This window comes from Ambystoma mexicanum, chromosome 5q (assembly GCF_040938575.1).
Source record: "Ambystoma mexicanum isolate Mex_15411 chromosome 5q, UKY_AmexF1_1, whole genome shotgun sequence".
Classification (NCBI taxonomy): domain Eukaryota; kingdom Metazoa; phylum Chordata; class Amphibia; order Caudata; family Ambystomatidae; genus Ambystoma; species Ambystoma mexicanum.
In genome coordinates this window covers 1,104,653,016-1,104,677,492 of record NC_090933.1, presented here as the reverse complement: position 1 = coordinate 1,104,677,492, position 24,477 = coordinate 1,104,653,016, and positions in this window count along the sequence as shown.

Below are 24,477 nucleotides of genomic sequence, written 5' to 3'. Positions count from 1 at the left end.
CAGGACCCGTGTCAATTTCTTGGGGCATGAGATAACATCAGAGGGTCTCTGTTCCCAGGAAAAGAAAGAAGAAGCACTCCTGAAACTAAAAGACGCCACAACTCTGCGTGAAATAAGGAGCCTCCTTGAACTGACCAATTACAGTAGAAAGTTCATTGAGATTATACAGAGATCACAAGACCCCTGATCCATCTGTTGAAGGGGTGGGTCAAGTGGGAGTGGGGTCCAGAACAAGCCGAGGCAGTAAGACAACTCAAAAGAAGTCTCTCACAAGCACCTTGCCTAGCTTACCCTGTCAAAAACAAGGAGTTCTTCTTGGAGACAGAGTTTTCAAATACATGCTTGACCGCAGTATTGTACCAAAAGTATGACAAGGTCAATAAAGTAATCTCCTATGCAAGTAAGACTTTATCCTCTGTGGAGGAAAAATTCAACGATTGTGAGAAGGCACTCCTGGCAATGGTGTGGACATTGAAAAATCACCACCCGTTCATCCAGGGTGGAACACATCATAATGGAGACTCCACACCAGACTATGCAATTTCTTCAAAGTGATAGAATCCGGGCCGGAAATGTGAGTAATTCCCAAATTTCTTCCTGGAGTCTGTCAATGCAAGGCTTTCCTGTGGAGGTCAGATATGGCCAAAACAAGAAGAGTCCCCTCGCGCACGGTCTGGCTGACTTGCATGATTGTGCCAGAAAACGTCTTAAAATCCAGGACAACATGGAGGCATACCTCAATTCCCCACACAAGGTCTATGAAGAAGACAAGTGTAAGGGAATGCCCGCTGTCTATGTGGATGGGTGATCCTACCCTGTTGACAACGATGGGGAAAAGGAACTAGTGGCCAGCGTGGGGAATGCCTGGGTGAATGATGCCCCGAACCCTCTGCTAGGTACAAAATCGGTCCCCGTAGTAGTCAGGCAGCAGAGCTGATGGCTGTGCAGCAAGCCATCCTCACTGCTGTCCAACACCAAATCCACAAACTGGTCATAATCACTGATTCAGATTATGTTCGTAACGGGTTTGTGGAGCACCTGGTTAATTGGAAAAACAGAGGCATACTATGTGCTAATAATAAACCACTAAAACATGGAAAAGTAATAGAAAATATCGATGATTTGGTCACCTCTAGTGGGATGACCATCCACTGGAAAAAGATCAATGGTCATTCCAAAGTAGAGGGACCAGACACAACTGGAAATGACTTAGCTGATCAGCTGGCCAAAACCAGAGCCATCCAAGGGGATCTACTTGAGATTGAGTCCCTGTTGGGGGAAATCCAGGTCACTGCTATCACTAGGTCCCAAGCAAATGCTCACAATTATCTCTCAACTGCCCAGTGGAGTAAGGAGACCCCAGATGCTGATTTGATCATGGCTCAAAAAGGGGATCCAATAATTGGTAAGTTTCATCAACACATTGAGGACACTGAGAACTTTCCCCTGACGGATACCGATTGCAATGGGAAAGAGGACCTCAGAGTGTTGATGAAATGTCCAAAAATGTTCTGAAACCAAAAAGGTTTGTTGGTGAGGAGATCCATATCTGGCTGTGACCAGTGGGGGGTCCCTACCTCATTCTGAAGACTGATGCTGAGGCACGTCCATGATGTGGCCACTGCTGGTCATTGGGGGTTTCATACGAAATTAGAAATCTTGCGAGAGGTTGCATACTGGCCACACATGGGGAAGGCCCCTGTCCAATACTTGAAGGGTCTCTTGTGTGTGCACAATTTCAGCCAACATCACTCACACACAAGCTCCCTTCCAAAACAGGGGGATGACACTGCCTTGTTCAGATTTGCAAGTCGATTTCATTGGGCCCGTGATTCGCTCCTCTAGGGGGAACAAGTACATGTTAACCGTAACATGCTTGTTTACTAAGTGGGTGGAATGTCTCCCAGCCGCAAATTGCAAGGCAGAAACAGCAGCTGCCCTGATGATCAATCACATCTTCTTGCATTTTGGACAACCCCAAAGGATTGAGTCAGACCGAGGTAGTCACTTCCCCAGTGAAGTGATGACAAAGATGTGGGAGATACTTGGGGTAAAAAGGAAATTACATATTGCTTACTACCGGTCCTCTAGTGGTGGAGTTGAGAGGTACAATAAAACCATTGTGAGCATATTAAAAACGTTTGTGGCAGACTCTGTACCAAGTTGAGATATTCGATTACCCCTTGTCCTGATGGCCATCAGATCTACCCCTTCTTCTGCAACAAAAATGTCTCCATTTGAGCTGACGACTGGACGAAGGATGGTGCTACCCCAGCATTTGTTCTACAGAACCCAAGAGCAGACATTGATCAATGCCTCCACAACTCATGAGTATGTTTAGAATCTGAGAAAACACCTTCAACATGTTTTTGCATATGCTCTGTGGAATCTAGAAAGATCTGCAGACAGTATGAAGACCCACTATGACCTTAAAACAACCAAAAAGGAATATCAAGTAGGAGACAGGGTCTACTTGTACAATTTCCAAAGGAACCAAGCCAAGGAGTGCACATTTTTGCCCAGCTGGCGGGGTCCTTTTGAAATTGTGGACAAAATCTTACCAGTCGTCTACAGAATCCGCATCCCGAAGGGAAATTTGACAGAAGGGCAAGAAAAGTGGGTCAACATAAACCAGCTAAAGAGTTGCCATTCCAGGCATACTTTGCAGCAAATAAAAGAGTCTACTGGAAACCCAGAGGGAGATAACCCGGACACCTAGGGCATTGTTAAATTGTCATTGAATACATGCAGGGAATATTGTAAATTGTCATTAAATGTATGCATCTATCCCACTTCTGAAATCACCCTGGGAACAGTAGTGGGACATTTTTCATAACCGCGCTCTGTTTTCTAGTATTGCATTAAGTACACCTAAACACCAAGGAGGACCTCCTCGGGGACCCAGGAGGAAAAACCCAAAAAATCCAGAGTGTCGCTCAAAACTGGAAATTAAAGCATGAGAGAAGACTGGAGTATGGTTCCCATTCCAACCAGAACCAGTGAGGAGAGTGTGTTGCATCAATCGCTGACGGGAGATACAAACGGATTTCTTCACATGGACAGAAAGAAAAATCCCACATTCCCGACTTCCCCATGACTAGAAGTCAACTCGAAGTTAGGGGGGATTTGTCGGATATTTTTACCGATGCCAAAGCGCCCTAATGCACCCCTGTACAAATGGGGAAGGAAACAGCCCAAAATAGATGCGCTAACCCCTCTGCGCGCAAAAAACTGCGCATGGGTGACACTCACCAAAGGCTGCACACCCCTGCCACACAGTCAAAGTGTGGGTGACAACAGAATTCTGACTGCAGGAGAATGCCAGTGGGTGCTGTTACAGTTAACATGAAGCAAGGCCACAGCATTGGGCTAAAAACCGAAAATGCCTTTTAAAATGCAGCTTTTGCAGCCTTCAAAGTGCTGTTTTGGTGCTAGATCCATTCATTTTTCAGTGAATCATTGACAGTAAAAGAATTACAGATCATCCAATGTGGCCAGAGAAGCCGGGTCTCATTGACTGACAGCAGCTAAGAAATGTATCTCTTGAAAAAGGCAGACTAGCAACATTTCTTTCAGTTACATGGGAAAAATGCGGCTAAAAATGGCAAAATATGTAAAAATGTCAGCTGTGCAGAGGAAACTCTGATTTAAATGAATCAGTTTAAATCTGCTTTTTCCATGAAGAAGTGCAAAATCGCCTATTTAAAAGCATGTTTTTGTGAAAGTCCTAATTCTTTAAATGTCCAAATCCCTTATAAACTGTGTTCATTTTTATGTTTTAAATGAAAGATCCTAAAGTGAATCTTAAAGTCAAAACCCAGTTTTGAGTTAACTATTTAATTCTGACTTGACAGTGCCCAGCCTGGGAAAGATGACATTTCAGGTTGACACTCCCCTGCTACAGGAAGGCTTAATTCATGCTGGAGGTTCTCGTATATTGACAACAATGAACTCATCAGATTATCGTCTCTGGCCCAGCTAAGGACAATGTCAGGCAGAGCACTGATCCCTTTAGGGGAGGGGCAGGAAACTTCCCTCTGGACCCCGACCATGATCAAAGGAAGGTGACAGCTTTTGCCTGTTGAAAGGAGAGAATAAATGCTGCTAAACGATATTTGTTGTTTAAGAAGCCAATGTGTGATTACGTTTTTAAAACTTTAACTTTTGCAACATGAAGGAGGACAAATCTACAAATTGGTAGTTGCAAATCTAAATGTATGCTCTTTCTGTAAAGACGTGAGTGAACCCTGTACTATATAAGAAACCAAAGTTACACAAAAAGAAGAATTGTGGCAAAACTATTGATGCTGCAAATATAATATTGTATACCATGTGCCAGGGGTAATTGCCCAGATATGTACTGAATTAGGAATTGTTAGGCCAAACCGTAATGATTAAAATTGACAAAATTCCACAGAACGACAAAGACAGCTCTTACTGAGATGGGAGTTAGATGTCAGGATAACCCATAAAATATGTAATTTATGTGTCCAATTTTATTAGAGGGCGTAGTTATAGGAATGTGCATTTGTGTGAAAGTTAAATTGTGGTTCAAATCCATGTAGGAGTTCCCAAGTCACATCATAAAATATGACAGCTCTTTCTGACTTCCAACCAGAAAAAGGTGCCTTGGACCTATCACAGCCATGGGATGTAGTTTGAAATTCTGCCCCTATCATAAACTTTGTGATGTCAAATGGCATGATAAATATAGGGACTTCACCACACACAGAATCACTGATTCCTGACTCCATCCTGATTGCCGCGTGATGCTCTGATTCCAGACTTCTTTGCAAAACCCAGGCCTCAGCATTTGCTGAACTCTTTTAAGCTCGGCCCAAATCATGAACCATCCCAAACTTAAGGGAAATTAATTCTGATCCAGTCTGGCTTACTACCATTAAGGCTTGACTGCTGAAACTCGCAATCCCGCTAATCTACCTTGTCCAGTGACCAGAAGGGCCAATCCAATCCAATTCAATCTGAGGTGCACTACATTGACCAGAACCGCCCAGCTGACCATCCCGCCAGAGGTGCCCTGCTGCCGGTAGACCTGACTCAGGATGACCAGAACTTGATGGTCCAATCTGAATTTACAGTGGACTGTAATTATAAACAGGAATCATAGTAACCCATAGTATAGTTGCCTTGTCCAAACCCATCTCTCAACCTATCCCATCTTTAACTTAAGAACCTTTAACCTTAGCAGAACCATTCTTGCAACCCTGTTTACAATCCCAAAGTAATTCCCATAAAGAAAACATAATATCCACCATATGAAGAGTTACAAGCGGCCATGCGTAACTGTGGAGATTACCGGGCGAAATTCTATTTTTCTTAGTCATTCATATATTTTAAATAAAACCAATCTGTCATTTTAAAACCAAATTTCTGCTTTTCTTTGTTCTATTTTTTCAAAAACACCTCTCATTAAAACTTACATAACTTCTTCAATTTTATAGCTAGAGACATAATTTCAACTGTGACTTAAACCTACATCCCTTAGCTACATGCACAACTAAAAACCGCAATGCGAAACAGTATATTTGACCGATTTTATTATATAGTGCATTGCAAAAATTAGGTGTGAATTCACATTTTGCAAAACGTTTACACGTCTTTTCCCCTTCAAGGTATTTCCACACCCCCATTCTGATTTAAAGTGTGTTCTGTTGCTCATCTGGTAGCTTATGTTTGTTAGTACCTGTTTAGTGTTGCTCCCATAGGAATGTTTATCAATGTAAGCATTTCTGCACACTTTTCATTTTTTCACAAAGCCAATTTCAACTGTCATTTTAAAAGTGTAAAAGTTCCAAAAACGTTTTCTTTCTTGTTTGGGGAGGGAAGATTATATTCAAACACTGCATTTTGTTGTTCATTCCTGAATACCGGCTGCTTGCTTACATGTATGTACAATTGCTCATTTGTGAATTAAGAACTTTGCAGGGGGAAATCTTAACTTAGACACTATCTTTTCTACAAACCAAAACTGTCTTTTCCCTGTGTTTTATCTTCTGTGCTGCTCAAAAGTGAATTCAATTGTCTTACTTATTTCTGATTTGTATTGTCACCACATTGGTGATTGCTGCCCCATATACATTTATATTAAAAATTGTATTGATTTGAATTTTAAATAACTAAATAAATATTTACCTTTACCAACCAGCCTGATTCCTGGTCGACCTGGAGGTATTTTGAGGAGGGGTTTGATATGAGTGGTATATCACTCAGAATATTGAACCTACAGACATTATGAATAAGTATTTCATCTGTGCATTACATGCTAGGCGAGACCCAAGCGTGTGCCTGATTGAAATCCTTAACAAAGCATTAATTAAAAACATGCATTCGTTTTTTTCTCTTTTATGTGCCAAAAGTAGCAGTACCATCGCCACCAAAAACATCTGACAGATAGCCACCCAACTCCAAGTATTCATCAGTGAGAACCCCTCTTTAACATCAGATAGCCTTATAGCATGTGCTGCCCCCATTGCTATAGAAATGTCTCACCATCCCCAAAACAAGGATTGTTATTCACGCAATGCAGGTAAGGTACATGACATATTCCTGTAATACTGCTGTGTTGGCAACACCATTACCATTATGAATAACCAAATTGAAAGATACAATGAAAGGGTATAGGCCATTGTTTATTCTGATAGTCAGGAGGCTGACAGGAATGTGGGGTTAGTGCTCCTTTTCATGCAGTGGGTTTGGCCATGATTAAAGTGGCTTTGGGGCTGAGAACATCAGCTGGTTTTGTGTAGAGCGTATTGCTATTCTTTAACCTTGTGCAATTTTACGGTTGGCTCACATAGTGTGTAAAACATTAACTTTGCTGAGCAATGTTTCTTCATTCTTTTCACATGCCCTTATCTTCCTGCTATGAGTACTGATTGATGTGTGTGCGTGTGTGTGGAGTGCATTACACCTTGGATTGCTGTAAAGGAAGGGAGATGTCTGGTATTTGGTCTTGTGTGATGTCAGTGTATCTTGTGTGCTGATGTGTCTGCCCCACTGGTCCTCCAAAAGATGACCTTTCCAAGGGCTATTTTAAATTAATGAAATTGAATAAAATCAAAGTTTACTTTGGGTAGGATGTTTTTATTAATCTCATAAATGGATGATGGTTTTGAACAAGGAACCTTCCAGGATATCAATACAAACTAACAGTAAAGCACAGATAACTTCACACCAATATGGATGTTTACAGTTATTTCCGTTCGGCTAAGCGTGCCTCTGAGTAAGTGCTATATTTTTTTCCATGCATATCATGAACACATTGCTGTCTCATTGTTTGATGATCAGTGCTGTTGTCTGGGCATTTCAACTTTTTCATTTGAAATGGTCCCCAGAACTATGGGGGACCACCAGCAGCTGATCTGTTTTGGCAGTTTTCTGACACAGAAGCATACTCCTTTGATTCAGATATTAAACTTGTGAGGTGCAAAGTTTACATATTTTCTGGCACCCTCAGGCCTGTCACCTCCCTCTTGCAGTATCCAGCAGTGTTCGTATCATCTCATTGCCAGTTTCTCCAGTTTTCCCAACAATAGCACCCTACTGTTGAAGAGCAATTAATAGTTTTTCAGCTGACATTTAGGGGCTGATTCATGGAACAATATTAACAGTGAATAGGGACTTTGTGTCTCATTCTGCAATCAAACCCCCCCCCCCCATTCGTCGATTCATTGAATTGACTTTGTGGCCTTTTCTGGGACCTTGCAGGGAGTCCAAGCTGGTCCAACATGTTACTGCATGTAGTCGAGTGCAGTGTGTGAGAATCCACACAGAATGTGGGTGTGGCCTGCTCAGAGATTAAAATAGGGGACGGGACATGCATATACCCCATTTTCCGTGCAGAATGAGGAATAATGTGAGTGTGTTGAGGACGGTACACGCTGAGCATTGGCACACCCAATACACTGCAAACCCAACCGAATTCATGGATTCCAACGTGCAACCTCATGTTAGGAAAAGTCACACACAAACCCTGTGATCCAACTGCAACATGATAGTAGGCGTAAAGTTCAATGCACAAAGGATCCAATGCATCTAAAGCACGCAATGCACACCATACAAACGTTGCACATCCACGATGAGCACAGCAATAGTGGGAGTCATCGTACATAGACAAAGAGCGAGGAGTGGGATGCCCAGGCCCTGGATTTTTGCAACACTCACAATGCTGATTAGCATGCCTGATGACCAGGAGTATGCTAGGTACCGGTTATCACCCCATGTCATCCTAAACCTTATCAGAGAATGGGAGCAAGATCTAGCATCATCCACCATCTGCTTCCCGGCCCTTACCCACCTCAAAAAGACGCTGACAGCACTACATTTCATTGCTTCAGGTTCCTTTCAGCACACCACTGCCACAGTTGGTGGAATATCTCAGGCCATACAATCCTGCTGTCTCAGCCAGGTCTTGTTTGGCTTACCATCACGTGTGTGTCTGCTTATGCACATACATATGCTGAGAATACTAGAGGAAAGGTAGAGAGTGTGCCAGGATTTATAAATGGTTGCACCCTTTCCACGTGTACTTGGAGCCATCGACTGTACACATATTGCTTTACCGCCCCCTGATTGACAGCACACATATCCCAAAAATGCAAGCACTAGGCATTCCATCAATGTGCAGGTTGTCTGTAATGCAAATAAAGTGATCATGAAAGTCAGTGCCAAAATCGACAGCAGCACGCATGACAGCTATATTTACCACCAGTTGCCACTCTACCCGGCTCTAGCATTAGGAAAATATGGCAACAACTGGCTTATTCGTGAGTATGACATGCCACACACATGCATGCATGCATTCATGCATGCGACACACAAAACAATGGCCCATGACAATAAGTGGTAATAACAACCATTTACATATTTGCAAGGGACAGTGCCTACCTGCTATCACCATGCATGATGATGCCATACAGAAATCCTGCCACAGGTAAGATATAATGCAGCACGTGTAGCTGCTAGGGACATAGTGGAACACACATTCAGGGTACTTAAGTCATGTTTCCACTCCCTAGACCACTCTGGTGGGGTTTTTCTATAAGCCCACCAGTAGTTTGTAAAATCATTGTTGCAGCATGTGTACTGTACAATGTATCCACACAGTGTGGCATACCATTGATATTCAGGTGGGACATCATCCTCAGTCACAGGGTGCACCCTTGCCCTTGGTTCACAGAAGGGCACAGGGAGAGGCTGCATGCAAACAGCTGGTGTAAACATACTTTACCTAAAAACCTGCCCTGTGGAGCACACACAGTGAGGCCACAGCCCTGGTGCCATTCAGTGATGATTTGGGGCCTATCCCCTGAGAATGTATGTCTGGGAGAGGCAAACTGCATCTGTCCATTCATCATAAAAAAACATGCCTCAAACACTGACAGTCATAGAAAATGGAAACAACATTATCCATTTTGTTGTTGGGATGCCATTTCAGATCCCAGCCCTTCCAGAACAATTCATATTGCGGAACGTATACTAACATGTGGGGAATGCATAAAGGTGCGTATTGGGGTAAGGGGGGAATCATGTGGGTAGAGGTGACTTGCGGGAGACACGTGTATTGTAGAAGCACCTACATATTTAAGGGAAAATAACCACTTTCTTTGCCAAAGTGTTACATATAACATTGTATGCGCATGATATCCGTAATTGAGAGTTGGCCAGAATCCTTGCAGGCTGTGTTGTAAACAGAGAAGGAGACCTCTTCTCTTGCATGACTAAAACATCCCAACCCCCTGGCAAGATAGCGAACATACACGTACACACACATACAAATGTATCAACTTAGAACTTTGTGCAATTACACAGGAATGCAAGCAGTCAAATGAGAGTAGGGCTGCGGCCGATTGTGAAGGTCATACTCATGAGAGCCAGGGTGAAGCCCTGAGATGCCAAAACATGATCTGAGATCCAGGACAGCAGCTCCCTACAGGATAATGCTCATCTCATTTAAACTATCAGACGCCCAGGGATAAAACTCCTAAATCCTTCATGAATTATAAGGATTAGTGGGACATGCAGGAACTCCAGCCCTATCCCTTGGGAAGAGTAGCTGAAAGGGGGGACAGAGAACAACAAGGCCTGTGATTTGTACCAGGGAGAGCAAAGGGTGAGGCCAACATTTATAAAATTGTGGCGGGGAGGCATGATGGGGGAGCCTGCATGTCTGGGATGAGAAAAGAGTTGCTTTGTTTGCAAGGACCAGTCTGACCTCAAAGTTTTCTTACAAGCTCATGTTGAGGTATTGGTGCACATGACGTTGTTAGACCTAAAGATAGGGTGGTGTATTCGAAAGCCTAACCAATCCTTTTACAGAGACACAACGTGAAGAGACTCTCAGCCATGTGTGAAGAATTTGGAGGAGAATATGATACGGCCAATGAGACTGGTGTCTATATGTGTATAATAGCATGTAAATAGGTGGTAGCCAATGAGGGTCGGGGTGAAGACTGTATATGAAATGGGTCACACATGGCAAATGTCATGGTAATAACGTTCTGCTTTCTTTGATGAAAACAGAGAGCTCTGTGACAATGGACTGATAAAACCAATTGCCATTTTCATTTTTGAATACAAAATAAAGCTCTTGTTGTACTCAAAAAAGGGTGGACTGGGCCTTTTTGCCAAGTGGGTTTTTATTACTATGGCCCTCATCATGAGTTGGGCGGTAGACCTTAAATTCGGCAGTAACGTTGTAACCGCCGCATTTACTGCCCCACCCAATTTCGAGTCTTGTGTGTTCACCCCCAGCTCAGAGCTCGGGGTAAACACATCAAGAAAATGCCAATTTTTGGAAATAATGTTTACTAATTGCGGCAAAAATTCCCCATTAGGTCCAATGGACACAATGAGGAATCGGGAGTAATGTTCATCTCCCAAACCGTGATTTGGCGGTAATACTGCCGAATAGGTGGGCGCTAACGCAAGTAAAGTTGGGCGGTATCCCAGTCGGGATACCGGCCAACTTGTGATGAGGCCCAATGTCTGGTTGTTGTGAAGTTCCCCTACATTGTCCATAATAAAGCACACAACACAAGAAGCAAAGTTCCCGGCCATGGTCACATGGACACCACCAGCTGTTGTGCATGTAGACCCCCAACAACACACAGGAGAACACATGTAGGAAGGCACAGCAAAAAACGGAAAACAGCAACTAACATAGGTCAGGACTGCCCTGGATACCCTATGTGTGTCACACAATATACAGGTGGAGTGGTCACCCCATTACGTGACAACATGTATGCTCACAATACACATTCACATAAAAGTAGTGATGAAGACTGAGAAATGTGAGTGCACTGCAGGAATGATGCACATCTCACCTCACCTCTTTCCCCTTCTGAGCTTGCACCAGCTGTACCGTCAAAAGCATTGATGCACCCCGCTGTAGGTCTGAAAACTACCCAACTCTGCTTATGTGTTTTGTGCACACATCCAACTGCAATGTCCCCTTCAATTGCAGCAAACAACTTCCCATACAGAATGCCTCAGTAGAGAAAAACAACACAAGGTCAGGGCAGGTAACACATCCATGCACCCAATTACACTGCAACATGTGCCCCAATGAGTTCCATGTAACAAATGCAAATAAGACCTCACCAGACCGCCATCACCATGTGTTCCTGCACCATGCAGCCACCTCAGGCAAATGCAATTAAAATGCCCCACTCAGAGATGCCTTCAACACCTACAACACCTCCACTGCCTGCCCCCCCAGAGTGTCATGCAGTGAAAAGCCAGGTATCACTTACTCTTTGTTCTGGTGAGGGCTATTGTGAGGACTCTGATCTGGCTTGAGTCAGAATGACACTGAGAGGACTCTCAACTAGAGATCACTGAGAGGTTGGAAACCCAGGATTCCCTTGGAAGCCTTCCCAATGTCATGAAATGGCATTCCCTGATTAACGTGGCATCAGGCCAGTGCAGTAAACACTGGCAGGGGAGCCGATGAAGGAAAGTCTAAGGCGAAGGGATGCAAACATCTCATCAATTGCTGTGAAGACAGGATCCAGCAGAAGGAAGCTGGTCAAAGAGGCAGCATTCATACAGGAAGGCAGGGTGCAGAGGCAACTGTCATAAAAGAGACATGCAGACAAGAGAAAGGCATAAGAAATGGAGACCAAGGAGACTGCACACGAAAGGGAGCAGGAAACAGGCAAGAGGAAGGGAAGGCAGAGTTCACAGGGACACCAGTTAATGGGGACCAATGTGCTGAGAACTGAAGGGAGCATTGAGATGCCCTGAGCCACAGTCAACAGGCAGCACAATATCTGTTGGTGTACCATGCATGGAACAAGTACCCATGGCAAACAACAACAGGCCAATGGCATGTGCCTGTTGTCTGTGGTGAACATGACATCCCCAAAATGGCCTGAAATATTGTGCTCTGTGTATATTTGTCTTGGGACTGTTGGGTATTTTTGTGGAGATTTGGGGCCTGACGGTATTTTCTTACCGACGAAAAATTATTTAGCAACAATCACTCCTTGTATTCAGATTGGGCCATGTACAACAATAATACAGTGGACATGCATTATTTCAGCACACAGACATGCGTGGTTGGTATGCGTGATTGGTATGCGTGATTGGTGGTATTTTGGTGAGCATAATTCCTTTGTTTTATTTGTGGCCCCAATATCCAGAACCCCTTTATTTTTGTTTCGATTTTTCGTGTAATCACTAGAGAGACCTCAGGCTTGCATTTCAGGAACACCAAATTTTCATTTTTAGTGTGCCACTATGGGCAATGTCTTTCTGTCTTATCTACGGCAGCGAGCTATCATGTGGTATTTTTCACTATCTTATATACAGTAGTGAACTATGTCCCGGGCCTCCCTTTCTGCCGACTCATAGACCTCCGGCAGACTACAACACACACAGTTAGTTATAATTGCTCATACTGAATTACATTGTGCATACAGCTGCAGCCAAATCTTATGTTTAGCTACCTTGAAAATGACAATTGCACTGTCTAAACATCTCCCCACATCATCAGCACTGTATTGGTAAATATAAAACACGCCACCCGTCTGCTTTCAGATATTTTTGTGTACTATAAAAGTTGCATTTAAACACGATCTCACTCTTTACAGAAATAAATGAAATAGCACAATAACAGAATTATTTGTGATACACTGAAAAGAGAGTGGCGGAGACAAGAACTCAATTTGCAACATTAAACACGTGAGTAAAGCACAGGAATCTCCTTTCCTACACTGACTGAATATTCTCGTACACACTCAGCCCCCACACCTCAGCAAGATAATTACCAGGCTTATTCAGCATGTAACTTCTTTGGCTGTTCGTCTTCTGGAGGGGTTCACCCAGCAAGGACAAGCATCTGCTGTCACTCGAACTGGGACTTGTTGACTGGAAAAGCCAGTCTCTGCAAACAAGTTGAATCTGCTTTAGGAATCAGGCATCCCCAGCTGTCAACCCCGTCCTTCTTCGAGCTGTGTCAAAATGTCTCTCCCCTTTCTTCCCCCAGATTCTGCAGCAAAGCACTAGTCACAGCCTCTAACATGATGCTTGATGTGACGTGCTCCAATCAGAATCAATCATGTTCTATCCTCCTACTTTTAACAATGGTTCTTCTTGTACAGTTGCAACTGTAACAAGCTGATTTCCTGCTTATTCGAAGTCTTTGCTTCCTGCAGTTACTGTGGACAGAGCACAGAAAGGCAAAGAAAAAAAAAAACTTGAATGTGTGTTTAAAACTGATTTTCAGAGTCTGCCTCTTTTTGCAGTGAAGACACATTCTTTTATTAATGAGTTATAATTATTAGTCTTGTTAGTGAGATTAGTTTGTTAATTACCAAATGTGTCTCCTGCAACATAGGCATTTCAGGTGAGAAGGTACATTTTGAAGGTACAGATGTGTGCTTTTAACTGTGAAAAATGTATTTGCCTTTTATATGTAAAAATCGTTTTTGACTGAATAACCTGCCCTTACTTATATGTCCATGTTACACTGGCAACACATAGCAACACATAGCTTGAAACAACTGCATCATAGCAATGCACCAAACCCATGCAGTGGCGCTGCACTTAAAAAAAAAAACATGCTATACATTGATCCTGTGCAGTGGTGCTGTACTCTGTGCTCCCAAAACACGCTAAACACTCCTACATATACCCACCTTTTTTTTTTTAATTTGGCTAATCCGAGCCACAATTGGAAAAAATCCAACTTGTTCCTTTCCTTCTTTCAAAAATGTAACAATCCAATACAATTAACATCCTTGTCATGAAGATGAAAATTGAAAGTCACTGTTCAATCAATATAATATTAAAATTCAACTGAATTTATCAATTCTTATAAAGTGTTCTACACTTGCCTTCCCAATGGAAGTGTCCAGTCTAGTACTTCAATTGTATACTTGAAGTCAATTGAAAATAATAAAATAAAACAACTAACTAAAACAAATAATTAACATAACAGATTAAAACAATTAAAATAATAAATATGTGGAACTCCATATGTCAGGACTCTTGTCTGCCTCTTTTGGTTCATTCAGGTACTCTTTCATCTTGGTACTCTTGGATCCTTCTCTATAGAAGTCATCTTTTCTTTGGCATTCCGGCTATCCGTCTTCACCTCCACCCGGAGGCAGGCATCTTTTGGTCTTCATCCAGGGGACTCCATATTCCATCGTCTCCCGTGACCTCCGATATAAATAGTTAATGTTCTAAACCAAAATAGAAAAGAAACAGATTAAGTATATAGCACAATACTAACCACCCTTTTGCCAAAGATAAAACATTTTTTTTAATGAAATTAAACACAGGTTAAAAAGAAAATAAGCATACATGAAACAACATTTTAAATTCAATGCATTTTCATTCTGCACACCGACCATGAGCTTCCATTATATTTTATTTTTTACTTTTTATATTATTTATTTATTTACATATATTACAGTGTTTATGCTCCATTATAATAATCGACTTTTTAACTTCTCTGTCACTGCCTCCTGACTGTACCCAATTATTTTATCTTTTTGTGTTCAAGGGACTTTCTGTTGTATTGTGTGCATCAGTGGGCAGTAGCCCCAGGGCTTTTTGTTTCTACATGCTCAAGCTGCCTGATCTCGTGTCTGGGATGGCATGGCTTGATCTGATTTACATGGACAAACTGCTCTATCGCTGTTTCACCTTCATTCTTCAAAATTTTATACACTACAGGAGAGATCTTATCTATAATTCGAAATGGCCCCTGCCAGGCTGCTATAAATTTAGAATTTTTCTGTTTACTTTTTCCAAAATGAAACTTGTACACCTGATCCCCTACACTGTATTCTCTCACTGATGTTCTTTTATCATATTATGTCTTAGCACTGTCAGCAGCCCTTTCCAGATTTCTCTGCACAAAAGCAAATGCATGTTGCAAATGCTTCCTCAGTTCATCAATGTACTCATGAACTGTGGATGCATTCACAAGTGTCTGCTCATGTGTTCTGTATAGTAGGTGTTGTGGTAACACCATTTTCCTACCCGTCAAGACCTCATGGGGGCTAACACCTGTTGCTTTGGCAGGAGTTGATCTGATTGCCACCAAAACCAACAGTAAACGTAAATCCCAGCTGGAACCTGCTTCTGACACAAATTTCTTTAAAATATCCACAACAGTCCTATTGCTCCGTTCAACTCCACCTGAAGAGGCTGCCCGATATGCGATATGTAGTTTCCTTTTCACACCCAGTATTTGCCATACCTTACTCATTAGGGTACTTGTAATATGACTTCCTCTGTCTGACTCAATTCTTTGTGGCAACCCAAACCTTGAGAACACATGGTTCACCAGCAATGTGGCTGCTGTTTGCGCACTACAATCGGGTGCAGGAATACATTCAATCCACTTCGACATCAAACATACCACACTTAAAATATAACGGTTTCCCCTCCTCGACCTTTTCAAAGGGCCTACATAGTCTATTTGCAAATCTGACCATGGGAGAGTTAGGCCTCTTTTCATCAATGGTGCTCTATGCATTGGTGAAGCAGGTTTAAATTGGGCGCATACTAGACATCCTCTAGTATATAATTCCACATCTTGGGACATATGTGGCCAGTAAGCATAATCTTTTAGTATCTCCAATGTTTTTTGTGAACCTCTGTGGCCTGCAGTTATGGCATCATGTGCATGGTGTAGCATCAGCCCTCTGAATGAAAGGGGTACCACCCACTGTATTTGTCCTGTTATGGACTCTCTAATCATGAGTCCATCCTGTAATCTGATTCGTTTTTTATTCTTTACTAGCACCCCCAACTCTTCTTTTCCCATACAATCATTTTCTGTTAAAGGGTTTTGTTCAGGATCTATCAAATGATTATAATAGATTCCCAAAATTCGATCATTCTTTTGTGCCTCAATCAAATCTTGGTCTGGCGTGTCATGGCCCCATTGCACCACTGGTTGATCTACCTCCTTTGGTGCTTTCGAACGTGTTACTGCATCAATCTGTATTTCACCCAGTAAATCATCAATAGGTAGCAATTCTCCCATCACAGCCCCAATTTTAGCCAGGTGGTCTGCCTTATCATTTCCCTCCTTATCCTCTCCTGGTGTTTTTAAATATCCACAAATTTTTCACCAGTATATTGTTAGATCATTCTCTGACACCAATTTGTCTATGGCTTGTATCATTTTTCCATGTTTAAGTGGCTTTTTGTTGTATGTAATCATTCCTCTTGCTTTCCAGCCAGGTAAATATTCCACAAAACTATTCCGTGCATAGTCAGAATCAGTCACCAGGACAATTTCACTGAACTTTCTATCAACTGCAGTAGTAATTGCTTTATAAATGGCTGCCAATTCCGCCCCTTGACTGCTCCTAGCTCCAATCCTCATCCCTATACTGGGGACTCCTTCACATTTAAACCAGACATTTCCTATTCCTGACACTAATTGTTTATTACTGTCATTTTCAATGTGAAAAGCACAACCATCCACATATACAGTTGGCAAATCCTTGCATGTTTTTTCATCAAAAGCTTTGTGTGGTGATTGTTCAAATTCCTGCCAATTAGGTTCCACTTCCATTTCATTTGATATTTGTTCAGCTGCGAAGTCATGTAAGTCAGCTAACCCTTGAGCAATTGGGCTCTTTTTATTTTGTCCATATCTCACTTCTACAGGAAAACCTTGTAATGCCAGCGTCCATGAAGTGATTCTGGACTGCGCTAGATTACCTGACCTAATTCTTTTACTCTCTAAAAACTGCAAAGGTTGATGATTTGTTTCAATAATCACCTTTTCTCCCTGAACAATGGGGCGGAAATGTTGTAGCGCCCACACAGTGGTTAATAGGGCCTTTTCACATTCATTAAATTTCATTTCAACTTGGAAAAATGCCTTACTTGCATAGGCAATTGTTTTGTGATTCAAATCATGTTTTTATGATAACACTGCTGATATACAATGTTCAGAAAAACCTATTTCTATAAAGAAATCCCTACCTTTTATGGGATATTCTAAACATGGTGCCTTTACCAGACATTCCTTCAGTTTAGTTTAGCCACTGCCTCAGACTGCTCTTTTTCCCATTTCCAGGGAGTATTCAGTTTAAGCAGTTTAGTCAATGGTTCAGTGATTTCAGCATAATTTTCAATGAATTTTCTGTTATAGCCTGTCATCCCTAATAAACTTTTTACCTCTTTCACATTTTTAGGGTCCTTTAGTTTTTGTATGGCCTCTATTTTGTTCTTTTGTGGATTTAGACCATGTTCAGTCACTTCATGGCCTAGAAAGTTCACTTTTTTTCTTGCCCCATTGTGCTTTTTGTAAAGACACTTTGGCGCCTGCTTTCTGCAATTGGCCAAGCACATGTCTTATTTCATCAAAATGGCTTTTCAGGCTTTCATTTTTTATCAGGACATCATCCACATAAACTATGGTTCCTCTTTCCGCTGCATCTGGCATTGCCTTTCTCAAAAATATGCCAAATTCACTCCCACTATTGATGTACCCGAACGGCGTTCTAAGCCAGGCGTATTGAGTCCTGTCAAATGTAAAGGAAAATAAATTCTGTATCTCCTCTGCCAATGGCACGCACCAATATCCAGAGGTGAGATCTAATGTGGTAAACACTTTTGAACCATGTACCTGAGCTAAACCCTGATCAATGAATGGCAATGGCCATCTGGACACTGGTACTCTTTTATTTAACTCTCTCAAGTCTGCACATAGCCGCCATTGACCATTTGGCTTTAACACACCTAAAATAGGTGTATTGGATGTGCTATGAATGGGCATCTTTTGCAAATACATCCTTAAACTCCATAAATATCTCCCTCAGATTGTTTCTATCCTCATTGCTGTCACACGCATCTGCTAAGGAGATCTGCTCTTCTACCATTTTGGAAAATTCTGGAAAATCTTCTGGTAAGGGAATCTCGGCGCTTTCCTCTAACTGTGTGGCTGTGTCTTTTTGTAAAGCTGCCACTTTTAAATATTTTGGCATATCAGCTTCCACTTCAATGGGCTGATTTTCATTTAAATTAAATATTATGCAATCCTCTTGATGGCAGCACACTGTCTCATTTGAATCATAAGGATACACAGAATGAATTTGAAATATTTCTTTGGCCTGAGAGTCCAGGTGTTCTGGCAACTCACCCTTGGCATCTACATACTTTTCAGGGATATTTCCAATCACCATGTTATTTAAATCTGCCGTATAATGTGATTTTTGTATGGCCATTCCTAATGGGGAGTTTTCCTCTAAATGAATATCCTGACAACCTTTATTATTTACCATAATTTTTACAGATCCTTCACCAATATCTAAAAATGGAGTGTATTCATAATCCAGGCCTTGCTGTTTTACGGATTCATTCAGGCATACAAATGCATCAGAATCTTTCATCTGCTGTCCATTTTTGCATTTCAGTGTTATTGCAAACTGTTTTGTAAATGCAGGAATAATAGTATCTTTCCTCATTTGTAATTCGATTGCATAAGGAACCAGTTGTGCGCAATGATAAGCCCTTCTTTTGTCTTCAAATTCAGGTGCCGGGCCACCTAGGCGTGACCATATTTTTTGATTAAGGAAATCTAACACCATACACATTCTGTGCATGATGTCATTGCCCATGTAAAATTCATTTTGTGCTCCACTCACTATCCATACATTATGGTAAATTGTTTTCTGCCCAATGCTAATTTTAAGCATGCATCTGCCTGCAATTCGGTTTTCAAAGTCTGGACTGTCCAACCCAGAAACATATTGGTTTTTAATCCTAAAATTCCGGATTTCCTCCCTCTCCATTATTTTTTGCAACAATTTCTCATTAATGAAGCTCCTCTCCTGTTCAAGCGCTAAAGTGGCTTTTATTGTTTTAAAACAGTCATTTATACCAACATGAACCCATGGTTGCTCATCTTCCATGTGTATTTCAGCAAGAGTGGTAATGTGTTTTTCTGAATCTGTTTTAGAAGCAATATTCTGTTTGATTGTTTTCTCTTTTAAATAAAAACGTAAAGTGTGCTCATCTATGGCAGTCTGCCAATTTTTCCTTGGGTCCAAGTAGATTTGTACAGGTAGTCCTTCATTGTCGCTCTGCATTTTGTCTTGACACATTAACATAACAGTGACACTAGGTATGCAACTATTCTGGAGATATACCTCCACAGCATCATTTGTTTTGGCAACGGTGTGACATTCATTTATGTTGCTGTTTTGTGATTTTAGTTTCTTAGGCCTCAATGGTTTTTTGGTTAAGGACCACAGCACTCCATTCACCCCATCTATGAGAGGAGACAATCTTTTCAGGCAATCTGTCCCCATCAAAAATGGAATTTCACAAATAGATGTGATTAATACCTCTTGTCTCATTCTGTGCTTTCCTATTTTTATATCAACCTCAGTTACACCTATGATGGGCTCCTCCTCCCCATTAAAGTTATGCACTGGACCTTGATTTTCCTTCACCGTGATCTGACTCTGTGGGGGTCTCCCTTCATTGATACTCTTTACCAGCTCCTTGGACATAATTGTGGCCTGTGCGCCAGTGTCAATCATAGCAAATGTGTGGCATTTTTCTTCTACAGTGATGGGTGCATAATATCTGTCCTCAACTTCCTCTAATACACATAAGAAGTGTGAATTCTTACTGATTTCAGGGCTCACCTTTCTCAGGCCTTTTTCACTTTTGGATAAGCACATTGGTAAATGGAAAGACATTTTTCCCTCCTTTTTACCCATTTCTGCGCAAGAGACTTTATTCATTTCTCCATGATCAGAGGTTTTTTGGAGTGTGGCCACTGTTCGCCCATCCATCTGGGTAACATCAGAGACCACACTACAACCTTCCAACTGAACATGTGTAACAACATCATTCAGCAATTTGTCATTGTTTAATTCTGTGCATTTGTGATCATTTAGTGTGATACCAGCCCTTTCAGCCTCTTCAAAAATATGTGGCTGAAAGAATTGTTCAGGTGATTGACCCGTACCCTCCTTTTGAGTATTTCCTTTTTCTACCTGTGTTTGGTCATTGTTTTGGTTGCCTAGGGAAGGAGCTATAGCATCCCCACTTACTTCCTGTTCACTGGTATTCCTCATGCATGAGTCATTTTTCTTAAATCTGTCTCTTTGTTCTTTTGGAATTCCAGGTGTTTCTTTTTTATTTGCACAAATCTTCAATGTTTGATTTAGTTCTAGGTTAAACCGTACCTCTTTTTTAGAAGTATTTGCATTTTCTGTTACATGTTCATTTATTGGTGCTTTCACTTTTAAATCATTAGGCATCTCAGAGTCATTATGCAAAATTACATCAGGGCAATCTGTCTTTTTGGCACTGCAGGTGTCATAAGTACTTAGTCACTTCTCAGAAGCCCCCCGGTCATTGCTAGGGCCATCAGCCCCCTCTTTAGATGGTTGTTTTTGTGCTGTATAGTGCTTTCCTATTTGCTCAGCTAACATTTTCACTTGGGCCTCAAGGCACTGGAACCTTTCCATCTCTCTAGAATCCTCTTTCTGTGGCCTAGGTCGATATTGGTTGTTTTCCCCCTGATTGGATCTATTCTGATACCTCTCAGGTGATTGATGTCTGTTGGGGTGGTTTCTGAACTCTTGATTAATTTGTGGAGGGGAGCGGGTTGCACCCATCCTTTGATTATAGTCCCCTGGTGGGGAATCATTGTACTGACGTGGATTGTAGTTCATGTTTTGCCTCATGTCCTGTCTCTCAGATTGTGGGTACTGGCCCCTATGTTGATTTCCATTATCAGTAAATCGATCCACATATCGGGGTCTATCCTGATTACCATATATCATGGTGTTGGGATCAAATCTGCTCTGTGTCCCCAATGACTGGTAGGGACCATCATTTCTTTGATCTTGATTTTGTCTCTGGTTATTGTTCATACCTGCCATATCAGGCCGATATCCTACCCGGGGTCTGTCCCCTAAATACCTAGGGCTGATGTAGCTCTCCCTATTACTAGGATCGTGTGATTGAAACATTGGTACAGGAAAGGGCGATCTTTGTTGATTACCCCTTTGTTCAGGTGTCACATTATTTTTACCTTGGCTTTGAGCAGACTCAAGGGACATTTTGGCTGACCTGATTTCCATTACTGTGGCTGAGGGTTCTTCAGATTTAGGTCTAGTATCTTTCATTTTATCACTTTCTCTACCCTGACAATAGAGTACCTCATTTAGTTTTGTGCTTTGATGTACAATCCATTCAAGGGACTTGTCACGGTCAAATTCACGGACCAATTGGGATATGATGTCTTTCTGTAGCCCATAGAAGTATGCAGTTTTAAACTCATTGGAATTTGGGTCAAAAGATACATCAAAGCGAGAAAATGTTCTTTTTAAGTCTTGTAAAAATTGGCGAGGGGATGTATTAGGCCCAGCAGTGATTGTGTAACCGACTTTCTTTGCCTCCTGCAGTGACTGAAAAGGAGAAAAATGACGCCTAATTTCTTTTTCAAACTCCACCCAGGTCATATTCTGCTGTTCATTTAATCCCCTTATGATGCTGGCCTTCGGGGCATCTAAAGTTAAATGAAAATATTGTCTGTACTGTTCCTTAGGTATCTGGAGTGCTTTAAAAATGTCGTGCACTGCTTCTAAGTGATCCTCAATGCAGCATTCACCTCCCTTTTTAAATGGTTTGATCAGGGCTTTAATGGATTTCATTATTTTTATGGGGCTACTTGTTGCAATGCATGGAATTGCACTACTTTGTGATTCAATCCTGTTTTCAGGTGTATGAGATTGGTGGCTGCCCCCAATGGGAGTATCAAATCCCCCAAGGGCGCTGCAACCAAGTTCAGTCACCGGCCCAGTCACTGGAGCACTAGCTCTTTGGGCAGAACTAGAATTCACCTCCACTCCATTGAATGTGGTACCCTGCCGCCTCTCCTGGGACCTGGGAATGCACATTTGCTGTTCTAAGTCCTTACACTTTTTAAGGAGTCTGTTTGCTTCATTTTGCAAATAGTTGTTTTCATTACTCATTTTATTAATCACCTCCTGCATGTAGCACATTTGCATTTGGCATTCATTGAACTCTTTATTTCTCTTGTCTCTTTCTTGAGTCATTTTAATCATTTCTTGTTCTGCACTCTGCAGATCACATTCTTTTTCACAATGTTCTTTTTGTAAAATCTGCATTTCTGAAACAACCTCATCTTTATCCTGTCTAATGTGGTCCATTAAGGCTTTTAAGTGTACCAATTCTTGCTAACTATCCTCAAATTGTTTCTTGCTTTTGGATAACTGAGCATCAAAGTCTCTGCATTTTAATTGCATGTCTTTTTGGCATACATCCAATTCTGCTCTTAACATTTCCTAATTTTTACTTGCCCCATCTAATTCAGTCTTTAACCTGTTAATTAGCTGGGTATCATTTTCCTGCATTCGCAGGGACCTATTCAAAATAAACCATATTTTGCCGCATAGCCGTATTAAACAGTCTTTCTTTGCACTTTTATCGGCTTCATTCAATAATCGTGTAAGGCAGACCTGAATTATGCTGCCTTCTGTAAAAATATTGTCTAGTTTTTCTTTCTGCACCTCACCCTGAATGCGGTCATGCCATTCTAAGGTACTGTTCGACGACCACGTCCCATGTGCAAACAACTTTGCCTCTAAATATTGCACTAGGTCTGAAAATGTGGTTTCCCTTTGTGACATTCTGAAATTCGTTTTAAGTGGCACACTGCTATTATAAAATGGGTTCCCTTTAATGTGCAAATGGCAGTGTGAGACACGCTTGCCACGCCCAGTAGGTACTCTATGATCACTTTCCCGGCCAACGCACCATAAATATGTTGGGTATTTTTGTGGAGATTTGGGGCCTGACTGTATTTTCTTACCGCCGAAAAATAATTTAGCAACAATCACTCCTTGTATTCAGATTGGGCCATGTACAACAATAATACAGTGGACATGCATTATTTCAGCACACATACATGCGTGGTTGGTATGCGTGGTTGGTATGTGTGATTGGTGGTATTTTGGTGAGCATAATTCCTTTGTTTTATTTGTGGCCCCAATATCCAGAACCCCTTATTTTTGTTTAGATTTTTCGTGTAATCACTAGAGAGACCTCAGGCTTGCATTTCAGGAACACCACATTTTCATTTTTAGTGTGCCACTATGGGCAATGTCTCTCTGTCTTATCTACGGCAGCAAGCTATCATGTGGTATTTTTCACTATCTTATATACGGTAGTGAACTATGTCCCGGGCCTCCCTTTCTACCGACTCATAGACCTCCGGCAGACTACAACACACACAGTTAGTTATAATTGCTCATACTGAATTACATTGTGCACACAGCTGCAGCCAAATCTTATGTTTAGCTACCTTGAAAATGACAATTGCACTGTCTAAACATCTCCCCACATCATCAGCACTGTATTGGTAAATATAAAACACACCACCCGTCAGATATTTTTGTGTATTATAAAAGTTGCATTTAAACACAATCTCACTCTTTACAGAAATAAATGAAATAGCACAGTAACAGCATTATTTGTGATACACTGAAAAGAGAGTGGCGGAGACAAGAACTCAATTTGCAACATTAAACACGTGAGCAAAGCACAGGAATCTCCTTTCCTACACTGACTGAATATTCTCGTGCACACTCAGCCCCCACACCTAATCGAGATGATTACCAGGCTTATTCAGCATGTAACTTTTTTGGCTGTTCGTCTTCTGGAGGGGTTCACCCAGCAAGGACAAGCATCTGCTGTCACTCGAACTGGGACTTGTTGACTGGAAAAGCCAGTCTCTGCAACCAAGTTGAATCTGCTTTAGGAATCAGGCATCCCCAGCTGTCAACCCCGTCCTTCTTCGAGCTGTGTCAAAATGTCTCTCCCCTTTCTTCCCCCAGATTCTGCAGCAAAGCACTAGTCACAGCCTCTAACATGATGCTTGATGTGACGTGCTCCAATCAGAATCAATCATGTTCTATCCTCCTACTTTTAACA